Below are 6,000 nucleotides of genomic sequence, written 5' to 3' on the forward strand. Positions count from 1 at the left end.
ACAAGCCACGGTATTGCAGGCAAACAAAGGACTGGATTGCTTTCTCAGGCAAAGATACGTGAAACCTCAGAATTCTGCTTGATGAACCAAATGCAGACACGTATGAACCTTACATTTACAGTTACCGCAATGCCATGTCCTCTATACCCAGGAACAAACGATGCAGAGTAAAGGGACGCACCTGAACTTATGTTTCAGTTGTGTCCACCCACGGAGCCGTAAACAAGGATCGTTCACAACTGACCTCAAGGGTGCAGATCAGAAAACCGGAGCCTATCAACGCTCTGCTTCCTATTGGTCAGATGACTTAGCGCGGCGTTACGCTCATGCCATGCGTATTACTACCGAGAAACGGACCCTAGCAACGTTAGCCTCCTTCTCGCGTTCCTTGCACGTTCTTTTCAGAACCACGTGATGTTGGCACGAGCGGGAAGGCAGCATCTGAACCACATGGCTGAGAGCGGGAGAACATTAGGGGTTCTCTGACGTTACGGGGCATAACTTTGTGGGAGAGATTGTGGAAGGGTAGACCTGTGAGAGCGAGGCAATTATGGATAGGCAGAGCCTGGGGGGCTGGCCTGGCTCTTGGTGCCAGCCACAAGCTGAGCCAGAGAAATGGGCTTGCAAAATAGGGCAGAGGCTGGGGAGCAGGGAACAGGAGCTAAAGATGGCTTGGGGGCAAGAAAAGGGGCTAAATGACTAGGGGCAACAAAAGGGGCCAAAGTTGTAACTGCAACAAAAGGGGCTAAAGGGACTGGGATGGGGAAAGGGGCTATTGAAGCTGTGTGCAGGAAAAGGGGTAAAGGGTCTGGGGCAATAAAAGGGGTTTAACAGGGCTGAGCCAACTAAATGGGCTCTGGGCAACAAAAGGGGCCGAGGGCGAGAACAGGGGTAGTGGAACCTGGTGGACGTAGTGTCAGTATTTTGTGGATGGTGGTGCAAATAAAGGGGAACAAAGGGGATTGGCAGTACTCCAGGTGAGGTGGGAGGGGAATTGTGGATGGTGGCAGAGGCGGCTAAGGGGGCTATAGCCCTAGGTCTTTTGGTTGTAGCCCCTGATAGAAGCTCAGAGTCTACAACCAAAAGGATATAGCTAGCCCCGAGTCTTGCCAGGCCCGACATTAGCTCAGCCCCTGATCTTTTCCAGACCTAGCAACACCCCTGGATGGTGGCGTGTGGAAAGAAATGGGCATGGTCGTAGGACATGGGGGGAATAGGAGGGACGAATCCCCCCTACAATTTTAAGTGGGGGGATACGATGGCATTTACCCCCCCCCCCAGTGTCCCCAGTTTGTGTGTATCTCTGCTGCACCAGTTTTTGTGTTTGCAGCGTGTCCCTGTGCAGTGATGCGTGCAAACTTCAGACTCTGAAGTTTGCACACAGTTCAAACACTGTCATAAGAGGGGCCCCCGCAGCCCCTGTGGTCCAGGGGGGCCCGCTAGCACATGTCCTGGGAGATGCCCCCCTGGAGAAAAAAATGAAAAAATATATTTTTTCAAATTAAAAAAAAAATGTTTCTTTTTGTAGTCACTCTGCATTTATAAAGAAATTATTTCTGTAACAGAAATTATAATTATTTCTTTATGAAGACAAAAAGAAACTACAAAAAGAAACTTTCTTTTTGAAGTCTGAGGGCCCTCCCCACCCTATGACATGAAAGACCCCAGGCTGGAGGCCTCCATGTCATGGGGTGGGGAGCCCTATGACTTCAAAAAGAAATAGTTTATTTTTGAAGGCACTATGGATCGGTCCCTAATGGAAATCATTTCAGAAGAGTGACTTCAAAAAGAAAACATCTCTTTTTGAAATAATAGGGCTCCCCTCAACCCCAACCCCATAACATGTGTGTGTCTGAGTGTATTATGAAAGGGTGTACACTTAAACGTTTAGGTGGCTGCCTATGTAAGTGTATGGTGAAAGGGTGCACACAAATGTATGGGTGTGCGTGTGTGCATGTACGGTGAAAGGGTGCACACTTAAATGTATGGGTGGCTGCCTGAGTGTGTCTGCATGGTTAAAGGGCACACACTTAAATATGTAGGTGGCTGCCTGTGTGGTTCTATCGTTAAAGCGTGCACACTTAAATGTATAGGTGGGTGCCTGGGTGGGTGTGCCTTTATGGTGAAAGGGTGCACACTTAAATGTATGGGTGCCTGCTTGGGTGTGCCTGCATGGTGAAAGGGTGCACACTTAAATGTATGGATGACTGACTGGGTGTGCCTGTATGGTGAAAGAGTGCACACTTAAATGTATGGATGGCTGGGTGTGTGTATATGGTGAATGGAGTGTGTGTGTTTATGTTCAGGGGTGCAACAAAACCTACATTTCGGGGGGCTAATCCTTCAAATGTTGGGAGAGGCGCTAACTTCACGGGCGGTGGGGGAGGGGAAAAATGTATTTGTGTGGGGGCATCTAACTTCTTTACGCATTGTAATGAGACTATTCTAGTGCAGCTTCAATGTTACACGCAGTTAACTCTCTCCTTTAAGTCTGAAAGCACCCATTTATGGACTGCTGTGAGAATGAGCGGTGTCCTGTCCTCTCTCTACCGTTCCAATCACTCCCCTGACATGCAAGTACTAAACAACCCACATCATGATTTCAGTTGCCTAAAAAATGTGGCATTTGAATGCAGGTAGTAACAGTGAAATGCTTTACGTTAGTAATTGCTGAGCCCTTGTTAACAGCGAAACCCAGGTGCTGTTTAACATCTGTGTCCTGTTCTGTCCGGCAACTGCTTTGAAGGTCAGCTAGGTTGAGTGAACATAGCCCAAAATTTCAGAGGGGTGTGGGGGGTGCTGAAGCCCAGTTAACTCAATGGTGTTACGCCACTACTTGTGTTTAATGCCTTGATTACTTATTGGTAATTGTCATTACTCCTAGCCCTATTCTTCCTCGTCCCTGTACTTGTGTATGAGGCAGTACTTGTGAATGAGGCACTCTGCCTCATACACAAGTACTAGGATGAGGTAGAGGTACATGGAGGTAATGCCTGACTTTGCTACCCATAATCTTCATTACTCCTAGTCCCACTCTTCCTCACCCCAATACTTACCTATGAGGCAAGGAGCCTCATACGTAAGCTCTGGGACAAGGAAGAGGGATGTGAAGGTAATTCTGTACAAATGAGCTGATTTTGGAGGATGGGGTAGGAGGTGGAAGAGAGAGGGGATGTGTGGGGGTTGGGATTGTACAAGAAATCATAATGGTTGTCCATGTCCAGGCTAAGCAGGCATGATATGCGCTATTAGTTCCTAGAGAGGCATTTTGGTGCAGCCAGCCTAGTCATTCCTCAGTTTGGTATGACTTTTTTTGACTGCGCATTTCTGATAAAGCAGACCTGCTAAGTGTAATTACCTGGCTAGACTGGAATTTGGGTGCTTCCAGTCTAGTCATTTCTAACTGTGGCATTGTATATTTTTCTGGACATCTGTGATAAAGTGATATTATATGATATAAAAATATCCACGTGTTGAACCAAAGGGGGGTGCTACAACACCAGGAGGCAGGAGAGGAACACAGAAGGTTCCCCGGTATGCACTTTTGAGAGCGCCCCTGGTTGGAAGTTAAACGCGAGTCTTCCGCCTGAGAAGGACCGCCACGTGTGTGAAAATTCTAACATGAGGGTGGGGCCTCCTGGAAACAGCCAAATCAATGATGCTGAAACCGAACAAGAAGACAGCACACTAGCTAGTGCGAGTCTAAGATAGCCCTGATGAAAGTGGGTTAATGACTCTACACCACTGAAACCAGTAGGCCTTTGTCTGTGCCCTGGCAAATACAAGCAAAGAAACAGGAACTTCATTCCAGGCCACAGATTGATCCTCCAATAAATCAAGAGAGAGCACCACGATATCTTTTACACTGTGAATGGAGTTCAAGAAATCAAAATAACTATTTTTCTAGTGTACAAGAGAATTTACCGAGCTACCTCGGTCCATTCACCTTTTATCTGTGTTACTAGGAAGACACACACAACTGTTCCCTGGCAAAACTGTTTGTCCTTTGACCAATAACTTTTTAATACTTCTTTCCATAGAAAACAAATAAAATTGGCATATATTTCATTTGGAAAGCAGTCAATGCACATGGGAAAAGGGCCAGAAAACCAAAAACCCAAAACATTGGGGAAATTATAATTTATCACAAACTAATTCACCTGAATCACAAGGTGGGACCATGATATGATATAAGTCATTTATAACAGGCCTGTACACAAGTGTTTCTAGGCACCATAAGACAAGAGAGGGAAGATAGAGGGAGAACAAGACAAACAATCTTACTAGGCGTTGTGTCATTCAGATTGTGCAAGTGCGAGAATGAGAAATGGGAGGGGGAGTGCAAGGAAGAGGGGAGGAGCAAACAGGGCAGTAATGCTCTGAGTGGGTGCAGTCAGGGCAGCGCGGCTCTGTGTAGTGCAAGGAGAACAAGGGGCTGTATGGTTACAGCTACAGCCCCTTTGTGCGTGGTAGGCCTGGAGGTAGTGCAAGTGTGACTGATCAAGAAAGAGCCTGCACTAGGTGAGACTCTGAGGGTAGCCAAGCAACCAGTTGGTACAGCCGCAGGTAGGTCAGGTGGGTCAGCAGGGGAGGGAGAGAGAGAAAGCAGAGGAGAAGAGGAAAGATTTGAGCTGCTTCTGGAACTTCAGGTGGTCTGCTCAAGTGTGAGAGGGGCAGGGAGGCCATTCCAGAGGGAGGCATCTGCAAAGGAGAGAGATCTACCCCCCACTCTCTGCCTAGAGAAGCGTTTAACCCTTAGAGAGTTGGAGGTATCTGGGGGAAGGGCTTGAGAAGGAAGGTATTTTGGAAGAGAGCATTGAATGTAGTGTGGGCCCCGGCCCTAGAAAGCCTTGGGCACAATGCAAAGGGTCTTGAACTTGAGCCTTGCAGCCACCGGGAGCCAGTGGAGAGATTTCAGGGCTGGAGAGATACAATCCCTCAGCTTGAGGACAAGGATAAGTATCTCAGTCCTGTTCTGGATTAGTGGCAGAGGACCGAGAGTAGAGGAAGGCAGATTGAAAAAGAGGCTGTTGCAGTAGTCCAACCTGGAGTGAATCAGGGCTCTGGAGACAGTGAGATTCTGGTGGAAAGTGAGAAAGGGAAGAGTCCCTTTGAGGAGGAGCAGCTGGTAGCGGGACTTCTTGGCGACGTCCGAGATGTGAGGAGACAAAGAGAGAGGTTTTTTGCCTCGAAGGAAGGTGAAGGAAGAGGGCCCAAGGTGGGCGGCCACAGTGAGTGAGGGAAAGCAGGGGCAGGGGTCCCAATGAAAATGATCTCCATCTTACTGGTATTAAGGCAGAGATCGTTGGAGGTGTACCAATCCTGAATTGCGGATAGACAGTCAGGAATGAGCGAGAAAGGAGAGGAGCCTGAAGGCAAGCTGAGTGTCAACCGCATAACATTGAAAGTTAGAGGAGAAGGTAGAGAACAGGTGGGCCAATGGGTCCAAGTAGAGGTAAAAAAAAAACGGGTGAGAGGATAGAGCATATGGAACGCCACAGTAGAGAGAGAGGTGGCAGATAGAAAGTGACTGAGTTGGACCTGGAGGGGCAGTCTATGAGGAAGGAGGTTGGCCACTCCAGGGCCTGATCTGTGATGCCCAGGTTCTCACGTAGTTGATTGATCAGGATGGTGTGGTTGACTGTGGCGAAAGTAGAGGAAAGATCAAGGAGGATTAGGACAGAAGGAATGCTGGAATCAAGGTTACAGAGCAGATCTTCACAGGTGTTCAGCAGAGTAGTTTCTCTGCCTCCGCCAGCTGTAAAGCCAGACTGATGTTCATGGAGACAACCAACAGATTCAGTGTGGAGAGTAAGCTGGGAGATGACCAGCTTTTCCAAGAGTTTGCTCAGGAAAGGGGTGATGGAGATTGGGCAATAGTTTGCCGGGCAGGTAGGATCGGCAGACGGCTTCTTGAGGAGTGGGTGCATAAGGGAGTGCTTAACAGGAGAGGGGAACGTTCCAGTGGCGAAAGAGTGATTTCAGAAATTGGCCAAGGCT

General features: G+C 48.1%; 1 protein-coding gene across 3 annotated transcripts in view; it reads right to left on the bottom strand.

The window, feature by feature from the left end:
• The window catches only part of DAP3 (death associated protein 3), a 996,586-nt gene extending 996,243 nt beyond the window's left edge, over positions 1-343 (bottom strand). For 2 of the 3 annotated variants that reach the window (XM_069650015.1, XM_069650021.1), the window contains exon 1: positions 182-323. The gene's annotated coding sequence lies outside the window, so the exon portion shown is untranslated. Of the gene's footprint in view, positions 1-181 lie in introns of all 3 variants that reach the window. The other variant, XM_069650007.1, reaches the window with a different exon arrangement.
• Between the last annotated feature and the right edge of the window lie 5,657 nt (positions 344-6,000).

This window comes from Ambystoma mexicanum, chromosome 1p (genome assembly GCF_040938575.1).
Source record: "Ambystoma mexicanum isolate Mex_15411 chromosome 1p, UKY_AmexF1_1, whole genome shotgun sequence".
Classification (NCBI taxonomy): Eukaryota; Metazoa; Chordata; class Amphibia; order Caudata; family Ambystomatidae; genus Ambystoma; species Ambystoma mexicanum.